The following is a 16,855-nucleotide window of genomic DNA, read 5'->3' as shown; positions in this document are numbered from 1 at the left end:
CAGAGTTGGTTAATGAAATACATTAGGTATACAAGATTCAGAAGTAATTGAGCATGATAACCTAAACTCATGTTTGATAGAACCCAAATTTGAGGAAGGAACTTACTATTTGACTATCAAAAATAATTACAGAAATGAAATTCAAATTAAAACAGTTCTGAGGTACCACCTTATTCACATGGCTAAGATGACAGAAAAAAAAATGACAAATGCTAGAAGGGATGTGAGAAAACAGGTATGCACTGTTGGTGGAGCTATAAACTGGTCCAATTATTGGAGAAGATAATTTGGAACTATGCCAGAAAGCCTATAAGACTATGTATATGCTTTGACCACTAAATGTGATTAAGAAATAAAAAAGATCAATATGGACAAAATATTTGAAGCATCTCATCTTATGGTATCAAGGAATTGAAAACTAAGAAGATACCCATCAATTGAGGAATGGTTGAAAAAATTATGTTATATAAAGTGATGTAATATTATTGTAAGAAATTATGATGGTAAAGATGTAAGAAAAATCTGGTAAAACTTATATGAACTGATACATAGTGAAGTAAGCAGAACCAGAATAACAACATACACAGTAATAGCAATATTGTAATAGTAATAAATTGTAAAAGACAACAGTTCTGATCAATACAGTGATCCATAACAATTCCAAAGAACTCATGATGCAAAGCCAATTTATCTCCAAATAGAGAACTGATTTAACTCTAAGTACAAATTGAAGCATATTTTTCTTTTTCTTCTTTTTCCCACTCAACATGCCTAATATGGAGATATATTTTGAATGAATTCAAAGGTCTAATGAGTACTATATTGCTTGCCTTCTTAAGGGATGGGGAAGAGAGTTAATGGAGGGAGAAAATTTGGAACTGAAAAATTTTGTAAAAAAAGATCCAATTGCTAATTTTTTAGTGTAAACATTTACAACCCAGAAATTGGCAAACATGGCAAGACATGATTTACTGCTTTATTTATTGTATAAACTTAATAAAATTATGGGAAAATGTCAATAATGTCTATTAAACTTTAAAGTATTCTTTTATGTGTGTTTTCAAAGACTTGGTTGTTAAATACTCACCAACACATGAATTTCCTCCCACAAACAAAGGCTGGACAGCCCATTATCAAGTATGTTGTAGAGGAGATACTTTTTTCAGTCCTAAAGCATTAATGCAAGCTCTGCCAATTGTGAAATGCTGTGATACAGGTACATTTTTAATAGAAAGACAAAGGCTCTCCTAACTCAACCAGGCAATGATGCTCCACTCCATGTCCCAACCTCCTTTTTCCATTGCCTACAGTCTGACCCAATGATAAAACTTAGAGTTTATATGCTCCTGTAGGACCTGTAAAATGCTTTACAAATACTATTTCATTTTATCCTCATAGCTCTGAGATTTTTATCTTTGGAGATATAAACATACAAGATGGGAGGAGAGACTTTATCAGACAAAACTCAATTTGTTTTTTTTTTGTTTGTTTGTTTTGTTTTGTTTTTCCTGTAGGATTAGTAAACTAGAAAATCATAATACGAATAGTTGATTTAGATTTCATCAAAGCATTATTATTAAGTATATAGATATCACAAATCTTGGAGAAATAAAAAAAAGGTTATAAAGGATCTCAAAATGCTGCAGTGGTGGGTTAAATTTATTTCTGTTTAACAGAAATAAATGCAAATTCCTATGTGTGTCTAACAATTAACTCCACAAGTACAAAATGAGGAAGGCATTGCTAGTTACAACAGTTAGTGTGCAGAAGATCTGGGGTTTTTAGAAAACTGAACATACATCATCAGTACAACCCAGAAACAATAAAAGCTGAGGGAATTTAGGCTGTAATAAGAAAGGCATGGTCTTGAGGATAAGGCAGGACATAGTTTATTGGTAACTTTCCCTGCTCAGAGCACATAAGGAGCTTGTATGTTCAATTTGTAATAGTACATTTTAAGAATTATTTCTGAGTTTTTGGTGTTCCACCTTTCTTTTACTACTAATAAATGTGGATTTGACAATTGAAGCTTCTTCCATTTCATAACACCTGGCTAGCCCTCTTGGTTCTGAAATAAATGACTATTTCAGATGACTTCAGCCTAATAATCTGGTTACCTTGGATTTTTGATATGTTCTCTCTTTTTAGATTTCTTCATTATCCTTTATCATTGTCAAGAGTAAGTTCTGTCTCCCTGGGGTGGGGTTGGAGCAAGCATTTATTAAATATCTACTATATTCTAGGCAAAAAGCTTTACAAATGTCTCTTTTAATCTTCACAACAACCCCATTAGGTAGATGCCATTAGCTCCATTTTATAAGTGATGAAACTGTGTCACTTGTTAAGAGTCTTTTTTTAAAAAGCTTTTTTATTTAAAAGAAAATTAATTAAAGCTTTTTTTTTTTTTTACAAAACATATACATGGGTAATTTTTTAACAGTGACCCTTGCAAAACCTTCTGTTCCAAATTTTCCCATCCTTCCCCTACCCCCTCCCCTAGATGGCAAGTAGTCCAATATATTAAATATGTTAAAATATATGTTAAATCCAATATATGTATAATTATTTATACAGTTATATTGCTGCACAAGAAAAATTAGATCAAGAATGAAAAAAAAACTGCAAAAGAAAACAAAATGCAAGCAAACAGTAATAGGGAGAGCGAGAATGCTTTGTTGTGGTCCACACTCAGTTCCCACTGTCTTCTCTCTGGATGTAGATGGCTTTCTTCATCACTGAGCTAGTAAAACTGGTTTGAATCATCTCATTGTTGAAGAGAGCCATGTCCATCAGAATTGGTAGTCGTTTAGTCTTGTTGCTGTGTATAGTGATCTCCTGGTTCTGCTCATTCCACTTAGTATCAATTCATGTCTCTCCAAATCTTTCTGAAATCATCGTGCTGGTCATTTCTTACAGAACAATAATATTCCATAACATTCATATACCATAATTTATTTGGCCATTCTCCAACTGGTGGGCATCCTCTCAGTTTCCAGTTTCTTGTCACTACAAAGAGGGCTGCCACAAACATTTTTGTACATGTGGGTCCCTTTCCCTCCTTTAAGATCTTTTTAGGATATAAGCCCAGTAGAAACATTGCTGGATCAAAGGATATGAAGTTTGATAACTATAAAAGGTTTTTATTTTCAAAACATATGCATAGATATTTTTCAACAATCACTCTTGCAAAACTTTGTGTTTCAATTTTTTTTCTCCCTCCCTTTCCCCCTACCTGTCCCCTAGATGACAAGTAATCTAATATATGTTAAACATATGCAATTCTTTTAGACCTATTTCTATAATCATCATGCTACATAAGAAAAATCAGATCAAAAAGAAAAAATAGAAACAAAACCAAATGCAAGCAAACAACAACAAAAGTGAAAATTCTATGTTGTGAGCCTCACTCAGTCCCCACAATCCTCTCTCTGAGTGCAGATGACTGTCTGTCACAAGACCCTTGGAGCTGGCCTGAATCACCTTGCTGTAGAAAAGAGTCAAGTTCATCAGAACTGATCATCATATGATCTTACTATCATTATATACAAAGCCTTCTTGGTTTGAATCACTTCACTTAACATCAGTTCATTTAAGTCTCTCCAGGCCTTTCTGAAATCATCCTGCTGATCCTTATAGAACGATAATGTTACATAACATTCATATATCCATAATTTATTCAACCATTCTCCACCTGATAAGACACCCACTCAGTTTCCAGTTTAGTTGCTAAGCATCTTATAACTAATAAGTGTCTGAGGCTGAATTTGAAATCAGGGTTTTCTGATTCTGAGACAAGTGCTCTATGTGCTGTACTAAGTAACTATGTTATGGATAGATTCTCCCCAGTCTCTGGTTCCATTTCCTACCATTCCTCCAATCACAATGCTTCAAACTTTACCAGAATCAGCTTAATGGACATAGTAAAAAAACAAAACAAAACAATACATTGAAATGTATTAAATTGATGACAAATATATCTACTGAAAGAGGGCCCAAAAATTTGTTGGGTCAAGGTCCTAACATGTTCAGAAGTATTTACTTCTAGGTCATTGATTCAGAACTTGTCAATAGTTTTAGTGTTTTAAAATTACTATTGTTTTATTTAACATGTATTGGTCGACCTGCCATGGGGGGGGGGGAGAGGAAGGAGGGGAAAAATTGGAATAAATGGTTTGGCAATTATCAATGTTGTAAAATTACCCATGCAAATATCTGGTAAATAAAAACTATTTAAAAAAAAATCACTATTGTTTAATGGCCATGTAGTGGTCTGTACTAACTGAGCATATGGTATCTGTACATTTTTCTTTGGTTTGAAAATGTCATGGTAATCATTCTCATAATCAGAAGCAGTAATTGTCAAGGATTTAATAGGAGAAACTGTTCACATATCTCTAAAAATAATCTTTATAATTCAGATTTAGAGAAAATTAAGGGACTAAGATAGGAACTGTTTGTTTTGAGCCTGTCTTTCTGTTTTCTTCTCTGGTGTGTAATTAGATGTTTATTTTCTACAGATGTTAAATAGGCATATTTTTAAGAAGTCCTATTGATGCCCTTTGTTTTTATATCATAGTCATTTCCAGATACACCCACACCCTAACTCCACCCCTTATCTCATAGTTAACCCTCCCTTATGACAGAAAATCAGCTAAGCAAATCCAGCTGATATAGCAACAGCTTTGACATCATGTGCAATGTCCCACACCCATAGTCCCCAACCTCTCTAATGAATGGAAGGTTTTATTTTCCTTCACCTCTTTTCCCTAAGAAGTTTGGTTATTATAATAATATACCACATGATTTCATTTACTTGTTCTTCCTATTTACATTCTTGTAATTGTTTCTTATTTATCTTTTTTTTTGTTTGTTTGTTGTTTACTTCATTCAAGAACATATATTTCAAATAGGACTAGAAACTGAAATTGTGATTTCATTGGAATAGGAATTACTAAGGAAGAACTTTCTCACTGGTCCTCATCTTCTGTGTGATTTATGGTCTGACTTGCCCAAGGTCAATAACTATCAGACAGGACCTGAATCCAAGTCTTGCTGACTCTGGTTCTATTGTAAAACTAGATCTAACTTTACAACATCAAAACTCTCTTAGAGAAAAATCACCTTACACAAAAATACACACCATACTCAGGCATATTAGATGCAATTCTTCTAGACATATTTGCATTATTATCATGCTGCACAAGAAAAATTAGATCAAAAAGAAAAAAATAGAAACAAAGCAAAATGCAAGCAAACAGCAACAAAAAAGTGAAAATTCTATGTTGTGAGCCTCACTCAGTCCCCACAATTCTCTCTGAGTTCAGAGTATTGTAACTGTTTCAATCTCACAGAAAAGAACACTAGTCTACAAATCAGAAAGTAGTGCTGAGAAAGTCATAACTTGCTTAATTTGCAATATAAAGAACAGTCTAATCTCCCAGCTATCTTTTCCACCATCAGTGCTGACCGAGTTCCTGGGTCAAGTGAGGAGAGTGGGGATCATATGTTTCCCAGGATAGAATAAAAATCTCTACTCTGAGTCAGGAACAGAGTGTTATCATCTATCTTTTAGAAAGGCCTGATAGAAGGAAAGCTAAAAAAAAAAAAAAAAAAAAAAAAAAAAAAAAAGTGCCTAGGGAATAGGATGAACTGGAATCAGGCTGCATTCATGGGGGGAGAAAAATGCTAGAAGGAGGTTCCAGGGTTATGAAGGATGAAAATGAGACGACAGCAGTGTTTCTCAAATTGGGTCATGATCCCTGAAGGGGATTTGGCAGAAGGAAAATACCAGAGAGAAATTCCAAAGTGTGTGCTTCACATCTGTTCTAATCCCAGCACTGAAGAGAAAGAATTGAAATGAGAAATCAGAGCCACTCCTAGATTACAGTTAGAATGGTTTTCCCCATACTCAGCTGCTGAGAGAGGAACATAATGACCATTCATGTTAAAGGTGAGGATGAAATCCCTGAGTTAAGGCAAAGTTTGTAAAATATTCTCTCTCTCTCTCTCTCTCTCTCTCTCTCTCTCTCTCTCTCTCTCTCTCTCTCTCTCTCTCTCTCTCTCTCTCTCTCTCTCTCTCTCTGTTTGTCTGTCTGTCTCTATCTCTGTCTCTCTCCGTGTGTCTCTCCTTTCTGTCTCTCTTTCTGATTCTGTCTTTCTGTGTCTCTCTGTCTCCTCTGTGTCTGTTTCTGTCTCCTCTGTGTCTCTGCCTGTCTTTCTTTATCCCTTTCTTTCTCTGTCTCTCTCTTTCTATCTCTGTCCCCTTCCCCTTCTCCCTAAGATTACGTTTTTGCCTTTCCTCTCCTAGAAGAATGCCCTGAATTTTCATTTCATAGATAACTAGGTCACATAGTGAATTGAGTGTTGACTTCAAATTGATGTTAGTAGGTATTTTTAAGCTATTTATTATCTTCGTGACTTTGAGCAAGTCTTTAAACCTCTGAAGAATTCAGCTTCCTCATTGTCCTCATTGGGTAGGGCAGCTAGATGGCATAGTGATTTCTCAGTCTGGAATCAGGAACACTCATCTTCCTTAGTTCAAACCTGGCCTCATATATTTACTAGCTGTGTGACCCTGGGAAAGTCATTTGTGCTTCAATTTCCTCATCTGTAAAATGATTTAGAGAAGGAAATGGCAAACTACTTCACTATCTTTGCCAAAAAAATTGCAAATAGGATCATGAAGAATTGGATACAACTCAATAACAACAATAAATAAGAATAAGAGAAGCTAACTTGTAGGATTGTTGTGAGGATCAAATGAGAAAATCTATGTAAAACACTGCAAACTTTAAGTGCCATATAAACACTAGCTATTATTGCTATTATTTCTTCCTAGAAGATGCATGATATAATAGAAGCACCACTGGATTTGAAGATAGCAATAGTTTCTAATCTTAGCTCTGCTATTTGTGTGACTTGGAATGAACCACCTTTCTGTAAAAAAGTGAAAATTGAGTTGATGTCTAGAAAGCCTTTGTACTCTAATTCCTATGAGCCTAGGAATTTTAAACATATGACAATGATGATGTTATGGGGAGCACATAATGTTATTTGCCTAAGGCTCTAAAACCCTTCAGGCTAGCTATGCTGCTGTACTTACCTACGAAAGGCTTATGAACAGAGGATTCTTATCCTTTCAATCCATCAGCTTCAGTTCCAGAGTTTACCATGTTAGAAAAGGGCAGAGGGCCAGTGTCACCCCTTTGATCTATTTGGTTCTTTTAATGACTTGTGTAGAATTTTTCTCAGTGAAACAAGATGTGGTTGGATTTATAACCTGCTCTGGAGTAAGAATGTAAGCTATGCAAGAGGTGGGACAAATGTAGATTTTGCCACAGGTTAGGTATGCTCTAATAATGAGTGGAGATGTGACTTGGGGGAGAGGGAAGGTAATATAGGCAATAATGTCCATCCACAGAGTCAAGAACATCCGAGTGATAAATTTATGAACCTTAAAAAAAGATATATAAGAATACGTTATACAATACACATAGTTACATTCTCCTATATTTGTCACAGTCAATATTTATAGATATTCTCTGGTAGAGTTCATGTTCCTATAATCCTTGGAGCCAAACAAGAAATTCTCTTTTGGGAGGAAATGCTATGGATTACAATTCCCAGAAGATTGTGCATGATTCTGTTGCATACAATGTCCCCTGGGGCTAAGAATGTGTTGGAGCCAGATGGATAGGTTGAAAAAAACCAATTGTTAAATTATCAGTATAAGCATTAACACCTCAGAAATTGGCAAACCCTACAGATAGGGTTTGATTTATTGTTGTGTTGACTGTCTAGATTTCAAAAAAAAGATTGAGAAAATATTTATAATGTAGATTAAATTAAAAAATTTGAATCCTTTTAAAATTATTATTATAGCTTTTTATTGACAGAACATATGCATGGGTAATTTTTCAACATTGTCCCTTGTAATCACTTCTTTCCAATTTTTCCCTTCCTTTCCTCCACCCCCTCCCTAGATGGCAGGCAATCTCATACATGTTAAACGTGTTAAAATATATCTTAAATATAATAGATGTGTGCATATTTATACAGTTCTCTTGTTGCACAAGAAAAATTGGATTTTTAGAAAGATAAAAATAACGTGGGAAGAAAAACAAAAATGCAAGGCTAGATTCATTTCCCAATGTTCTTTCTCTGGGTGCAGCTGGTTCTGTTCATCATTGATCAATTGTAACTGAATTGGATCTTCTCATTGCCAAAGATATCCACTTCCATCAGAATTGATCCTCATATGGTATTATTGATGAAGTGTATAATGATCTCCTGGTTCTACTCATTTCACTCATCATTGGTTCATGTATTCTAGCCTCTCAGTATTCATCCTGCTGGTCATTTCTTACAGAACAATAATATTCCATAACATTCATATACCACAATTTATCCAGCCATTCTCCAATTGATGGGACTACATTCAATTTCCCATTTCTAGCCACTAAGAAAAGAGCTGCCACAAACATTTTGGCACATACAGGTCCCTTTCCCTTTTTAATATCTTTTTGGGATACAAGCTCAGTAGTAACACTGCTGGATCAAAGGGTATGCAGAATTTGATAACTCTTTGAGCATAGTTCCAAATTGCTCTCAAGAATGGTTGTATCTGTTCACAACTCCACCAACAATGCATCAGTGTCACAGTTTTCCTGCATCACCTCCAATATTCATCATGATCTTTTCCTGTTGTGTTAGCCAATCTGACGGGTGTATAGTGGTATCTCAGAGTTGTCTTAATTTGCATTTCTCTGATCAATAGTGATTTGGAACACCCTTTCATATGAGTAGAAATAGTATCAATTTCATCATCTGAAAATTGTTCAAATTGTCTGACCATTTACCAATTGGAGAATGACTTAATTACTTATAGAGTCAATTCTCTATATATTTTGGAAATGAGACTTTTATTAGAACCTTTAACTGTAAAAATGTTTTCCCAGGTTGATGCTTCTAATCTTGTCTGCATTAGTTTTGTTTGTACAAAAGCTTTTTAACTTGATATAATCAAAATTTTCTATTTTGTGATCAATAGGTCTTCTTTGGTCACAAATTCCTTCTTCTTGCACAAATCTGAGAGGTAAACTATCTTATATTCTTCTAATTTATTTATAATCTCATTATTTATACCTAAATTATGAACCCATTTTGATCTTATCTTGGTGTATGGTGTTACATGTGGGTCCATGCCTAGTTTCTGCCATACTAATTTCCAGTTTTCCCAGCAATTTTTGTCAAATAGTGAATTCTTATCCCAAAAGTTGGGATCTTTGGGTTTGTCAAACACTAGCTTGCTATAGTTATTGATTATTTTGTCCTGTGAACCTAACCTATTCCATGATCAACTAATCTATTTCTTTTTTTATTTTTTTAATTTTAATAGTTTTTATTTACCAGATATATGCATGGGTAATTTTACAAAATTGACAATTGCCAAACCATTTGTTCCAATTTTTCCCCTCCTTCCCTCCCCCCACCCAGACGGCAGATCGACCAATTCATGTTAAATATGATAGAGTATAAATTAAATACAATATATGTATACATGACCAGACAGTTGTTTTGCTGAATAAAAAAGAATTGGACTTTGAAATAGTGTACATTTAGCCTGTGAAGGAAATCTAAAATGCAGGTGGACAAAATTAAAGGGATTAGAAATTCTATGTAGTGGTTCACAGTCATCTCCCAGAGTTCTTTCGCTGAAAATAGGTGTTTCAGTTCATTACTGCTCTATGGGAACTGATTTGGTTCATCTCATTGTTGGAGAGGGCCACGTCCATCAGAATTGATCATCATACAGTATTGTTGTTGAAGTATATAATGATCTCCTGGTCCTGCTCATTTCACTCAGCATCAGTTCATGTAAGTCTCTCCAGGCCTTTCTGAAATCATCCTGTTGGTCATTTCTTACAGAACAATAATATTCCATAATATTCACATACCACAATTTATTCAGCCAACCTCTAATTGATGGGCATCCACGTAGTTTCCAGTTTCTGACCACCACAAAGAGGGCTGCCACAAACATTCTTGCACATACATGTTCCTTTCCCTTCTTGAAGATCTCTTTGGGATACAAACCCAGTAGCAACACTGCTGGGTCAAAGGGTATGCACAGTTTGATAACTTTTTGAGCATAGTTCCAAATTGCTCTCCAGAATGGCTGGATGTATTCACAGTTCCACCAACAATGTATCAGTGTCCCTGTTTCCCCACATCCCATCCAACATTCTGCATTACCTTTCCCTGTCATTCTAGCCAATCTGACAGGTGTGTAGTGGTATCTCAGAGTTGTCTTAATTTGCATTTCTCTAATTATTAATGATTTGGAGCATCTTTTCATATGACTAGAAATAGTTTTAATTTCTTTATCCGAGAATTATCTGTTCATATCCTTTGATCATTTATCATTTGGAGATTGGCTTGATTTCTTATATATTAGAGTCAATTCCCTATATATTTTGGAAATGAGGCCTTTATCTGAATCTTTGACTATAAAAATGTTTTCCCAGTTTACTCTTTCCCTTCTTATCTTATCTGCAATGATTTTGTTTGTACAAAAACTTTTCAATTTGATATAACCAAAGCTTTCTACTTCGTGATCAATAATGATCTCTAGTTATTCTTTGATAATGAATTCATTCCTTTTCCACAAGTCTGAGAGGTAAACTATCCTATGTTCCTCTAATTTATTTATAATCTCATTCTTTATTCCTAGGTCATGGACCCATTTTGACCTGACCTTGGTGTATGGTGTTAAGAGTGGGTTAATGCCTAGTTTCTGACATACTAATTTCCAATTTTCCCAGCAATTTTTGTCAAACATTGAGTTCTTATTCCAAAGGCTGGGGTCCTTGGGTTTGTCAAACACTAGGTTGTTAGAGTTGTTAATTATTTTGTCCTTTGGAACTAACCTATTCCACTGATCAGCTAATCTATTTCTCAGCCAATACCAAATGTTTTTGGTAATTGCTGTTTTATAATATAATTTTAGATATGGTACAGCTAGTCCACTTTCATTTGATTTTTTTTCATTAATTCCCTTGAAATTCTTGACCTTTTGTTTTTCCATATGAACTTTGTTGTTATTTTTTCTAGGTCATTAAAATATTTTTTGGTAGTCTGATTGGTATAGCACTAAATAAATAGATTAGGTTAGGTAGTATTGTCATCTTTATTATATTTGCTCACCCTATCCAAGAGCAGTTAATATTTTTCCAATTGGATAGATCGGATTTAATTTCTATGGAAAGTGTTTTGTAGTTTTGCTCATATAGTTTCTGATTTTCCCTTGGCACATAGATTCCTAAATATTTTATACTATCAGTAGTTACTTTAAATGGAATTTCTCTCTGTAACTCTAACTGTTGGACTTTGTTAGTGACATATAAGAATGCTGATGATTTATGTGGATTTATTTTGTATCCTGCAACTTTGCTAAAGGTGTGGATTATTTCTAATAGCTTTTTAGTTGAATCTTTGGGGTTCTCTATGTATACCATCATATCATCCACAGAGTGATAATTTGGTTTCCTCATTACCTACTCTAATTCCTTTAATCTCTTTCTGCACTCTTATTGCCAAAGCTAGCATTTCCAATACAATATTGAATAGTAATGGTGATAGTGGACAACCTTATTTCACCCCTGATCTTAATGGCAATGGTTGCAATCTTTCTCCATTACATATGATGCTTATTGATGGTTTTAAATAGATGGTACTGATTATCTTAAGGAAAAGTCCATTTATTCCTATACTCTCAAGAGTTTTTAATAGGAATGGATGTTGGATTTTATCAAATGCTTTTTCTGCATCTATTGAGATGATCATGATTTTTGTTAATTTGATTATTAATATGGCCAATTATACTCATGGTTTTCCTAATACTGAACCAGCCCTGCATTCCTGGTATAAATCCTACTCGATCATGATGTATTATCCTGGGGATGATTTTCTGGAGTCTTTTTCCTAATATCTTATTTAAGATTTTAGCATCAATATTCATTAGAGAGATTGGTCTATAGTTTTCTTTCTCCGTTTTCAACCTACCTGATTTGGGTATCAGTACCATGTCTGTGTCATAAAAGTAATTTGGTAGGACTCCTTCATTCCCTATTTTTTCAAACAGTTTATATAAAATTGGAGCTAATTGTTCTTTGAATGTTTGGTAGAATTCACCTGTGAATCCATCTAGTCCTGGAGATTTTTTCCTAGGGAGTTGATTAATAGCTTGCTCTATTTCTTTTTCAGAAATGGGACTATTTAAGCAATTTACTTCCTCCTCTGTTAATCTGGAAAGCCTATACTTTTGGAGATAGTCCTCCATTTCACTTAGGTTATCAAATTTGTTGGCATAAAGTTGGGCAAATTAACTCATTATTTCTCTAATTTCTTCCTCATTTGTGGACAGTTTGCCCTTTTCATTTTTAAGACTAACAATTTGATTTTCCTCTCTCCTTTTTCTAATGAGAATTACCAAAGGTTTATCTATTTTGTTGGTTTTTTCATAAAACCAACTCTTAGTTTTATTTATTAGTTCAATAGTATTTTTACTTTCAATTTTATTAATTTCTCCTTTTAATTTTAGAATTTCAAGTTTAGTATTTGATTGGGGGGTTTTAATTTGGTCTTTTTCTAGCTTTTTAAGTTGCAAGCCCAATTCATTGATCTTCTCTTTCTCTATTTTCTTTAAGTAAGCCTCCAAAGATATAAAATTTCCCCTTATTACCACTTTAGCTGCTTCCCACAAAATTTAGTATGATGTCTCATCATTGTCATTATCTTGAGTGAAATTATTAACTGTGTCTATAATTTGCTGTTTTACCCAATCATTCTTTAAGATGAGATTATTTAGTTTCCAATTACTTTTTGATCTATTTATTCCTAACTTTTTGGTGAATGTAGTTTTTATTGCATCGTGATCTTAAAAGAAAGCTTTTACTATTTCTGCCTTTCTGCATTTAATTTTGAGATCTTTATGTCCTAATATATAGTCAGTTTTTGTATAGGTTCCATGAACTGCTGAGAAGAAAGTATACTCCTTTCTGTCACCATTCAGTTTTCTTCAAAGATCTATCATACTTAATTTTCCTTTCCATTTGATTTACCTCTTTAATTTCTTTCTTATTTGTTTTGTGGTTTGATTTATCTAATTCTGAGAGTGCAAGGTTGAGATCTCCCACTATTATAGTTTTGCTGTCTATTTCTTCTTGCAACTCTCTTAACTTCTCCTTTAGGAATTTAGATGCTATACCACTTGGTGCATATATGTTTAGTATTGATATGGCTTCATTGTCTATGCTACCCTTTAGCAAGATATAGTTTCCTGCCTTATCTCTTTTGATTAGATCAATTTTTGCTTTTGCTTGATCTGAGATAAGGATGGCTACCCCTGCTTTTTTGACTTCACTTGAAGCATAATAAGATTCTACTCCAGCCTTTTACCTTTACTCTGTAAGTATCTCCCTGCTTTAAATGTGTTTCCTGTAAACAACATATTGTAGGGTTCTGACTTTTGATCCAGTCTGCTATCTGCTTCCGCTTAATGGGAGAGTTCCTCCTATTTACATTTATAGTTAAAATTACTAATTCTGTATTTCCTGCCATCATAATATCCCCCGATTATGCTTTTTTCCCTTACCCCCACCAAACCCCTTCCCCAGTATTAAACTTATGAGCCCCACTTGTGTCATACAGCCCTCCCTCTTTAATATCCCTCCCTCCTCCCTTTAAATCCCTTTCCCTTTCTTATTCCCTTTCCTTATTGCTCTTTTCCCTTTCCCTTTTCCTTTCCCTCTTTTTAATGAGGTGAGAAAGAATTTTCTGTAAAACTAATATGTTAATTATTTTCTCTTTGAGCCAATTCTGAGGGGAGTAAGGTCCACACAATGTTTCTCCCCCTCTCTAACTTGCCTCAGGTTTTCTTTGCCTGTTTGTGGGATGTGGTTTGCCTCTTTTTATCTCCCCTTTCCTCTTTTTCTTACACTATCTCCTTTCCATTTCTACTTCCCCACCTTTTTCTTTGTTATATCCTTAAAATCAAATTATACATGTAGTCTTAATATACATCCACAACAGAAATACAGTTCTCAAGACTCCCTTTTACCTTTTTCTGCTTCTCTTGAGTCCTACGATTGGAGATCAATTTTTTTCTTTAGATCTGTTTTTTTACTTAGAAACATATGGAATTCATCCATTTCATTAATTGTCCATCTTCTTCCATGGAAGGAAATGCTCAACTTAGCTGAGTAGTTTATTCTTGGCTGCATTCCAAGTTCTTTTGCCTTTCGTAATATCAGATTCCAGGTCCTTAGATCCTTTAATGTAGAGGCAGCCAGATTTTGAGTGGCCCTTATTGTGGCACCTTGGTATTTGAATTGTTTTTTCCTGGCTGCTTGTAATATTTTTTCCTTAGTCTGATAGTTCTGAAATTTGGCCACAATGTTGCATGGAGTTTTTTTGTTTGTTTGTTTGTTTTGTTTTTTTAGGGTCTTTTTCAGAAGGTGTTTGATGAATTCTTTTAATGTCTATTTTACTTTCTAGTTCTATTATCTTTGGACAGTTTTCTTTGATGATTTCCTGTAAAATAGTATCTAGGCTCTTTTTTTCATCATAATTTTTGGGAAGTCCAATAATCCTCAGATTGTCTCTCCTAGATCTATTTTCCAGGTCTGTTGTTTTGGCATGTAGATAGCTGACATTTTTCTGCATATTTTCATTTTTTTGGCTTTGCTTGACTGATTCTTGGTGTCTCAGTGAATCATTCATTTCTATTCAGTTCTGATTTTTAATGAGTTATTTTCTTCATTAGCTTTTTAAACTTCTTTTTATATGTGTGCAATTAAGTTTTTAAATGAGTTGTTTTGCTCCATGGAATTTTTTTTCCATTTCACTAATTTTGTTTTTTAGTGAGTTATTTTCTTTTTCCTATTCACAAATCCTACTTTCTTGGGAATTCTTTATCTTTTCCAATTCACAGATCCTACTTTCATGTGATTTCTTTACCTTTTCCAACTCCCTAATTTTGTTGCCCTGTACTTCCTGTGAATTCTTTACCTTTTCCAATTCACAGTTCAGGAAGTTGTTTACCTTTTCTAATTCACATTTCAGGACATTGTTATTCTCTAGCATAGCTTCTCTTTCTTTTCCCCATTTTTCTCCTAATTCTCTCTTCAGATTTTTAATACTTTCTTCTAGGAGAGTGTTATTTGGGGAATTGTCTGGAGGTTGTCTGCTATTAGCCTCCTCAGATTTGGAAACCAGCTCTTTTTCTGCATAGAAGCTTTCAATCATTTTCTTCATTTTTTTGCTCATTTTTTTTTTAAAGCCTTCAGGGTCTACCTTCAGGGCAAGGAGATTACCAACTTCCTCTGCAGAGCAAGGATGGGTTTATGGGCAGTATTTGCCCTCTCAATGGGATGCAAGGAATGGCCAAGCTGCAGGAGGGCTCTGGGAAGAGCTCCACTTGGAAGTGACTAGACCTGGGTATCACAGGCTGGGTTGTGTAAGTGCCCTGCTAGGAGCCCTGCTGTGAGAATTAGTGACTGCCTTGGGGCTAGTGGTTAAGGAGCAAAGGTATCACTACCCCCCCCAAATGCTCACTTTGAGTATTTGCAATCATGCTGTTCCTCACTGTACAGGAAGTGTCCCTGGCTGGGGGAACACAGTTAGGCTGGGGAAATTCCACTATCCCCAGCGAGCCTCTCATTATACAGATGAAAGGATGCCCTGGGTTGTGCCCCTGCTGTGTGTGACTGCCCCCCACGAGCCCCTCATTGCCTAATGCAACAAAGAGCTGTGCTATGGTCTAAACTAGGTCACTTCTGGTCCTGGGTGGGTGCAGCCAGAGCTGCATCCCTTAGCAAACTTACTACCCCAGGCTCCAACTTCTCTGCTGGTCCCCTAGTCTGTCACCAAAGCAAAGCAGTCAGGCTACAACAGAGAGCTCTGTGTAAACCTTCCAACTGCAGATGCCACCCGTTCCTGTTTCTCTTCCTGCTCTGCACTGGTCTGCTCCCGCCACCTCAGGTCAAACCTTTTCTGGTGAAACTCCAGATTCTCTTCCGCTAATAAGTTTTTTGTATTTCCAATCTTAGTGGGTTTTATCAGTCAAATGCTGTTTTTGAGGCTGAATTAAATACTTTGTAGAAAGGGAATTAGAGAGCTTAGAAAGTTCTGTCTAACTTCTCTGCCATCTTGGCTCCAACTAAGCTATTTCTTAGCCAATATCACATGGTTTTGGTGACTGCTGCTTTATAATATAGTTTTAGATCAGGTACAGATAGGGCACCTTCATTTGATTTTTTTTTCATTAGTTCCCTCAAAATTCTTGACTTTTTGTTCTTCCATATGAATTTTGTTATTTCTTCAAGGTCATTAAAATAGTTTCTTGGGAGTCTGAATGGTACAGCATTAAATAAATAGATTAGTTTAGGTAGTATTGTCATCTTTATTATATTCACTTGGCCTATCCAAGAGCACTTAATATTTTTCCAATTGTTTAGATCTGACTTTATTTGTGTGGACTGTGTTTTATAGTTTTGCTTATATCGTTTCTGACTTTCGTTTGGCAGATAGATTCCTAAATATTTTATACCATCAACAGCTATTTTAAATGGAATTTCTCTTTGTCTATCTTGCTGTTAGATTTTTTTTTTTAATTTTTTTTATTATATATATATATATATTTTATAATATTATCCCTTGTATTCATTTTTCCAAATTACCCCCCCTCCCTTATTCCCTCCCCCCGACGACAGGCAATACCATACATTTTACATGTGTTACAATATAGTCTAAGTACATTACATGTGTGTGAATATCATTTTCTTGTTGCACAATA

The sequence above is a fragment of the Sminthopsis crassicaudata genome, chromosome 3, assembly GCF_048593235.1.
Source record: "Sminthopsis crassicaudata isolate SCR6 chromosome 3, ASM4859323v1, whole genome shotgun sequence".
In the NCBI taxonomy this organism is placed as follows: Eukaryota; Metazoa; Chordata; class Mammalia; order Dasyuromorphia; family Dasyuridae; genus Sminthopsis; species Sminthopsis crassicaudata.
Note: the sequence above shows the minus strand (reverse complement) of the source record.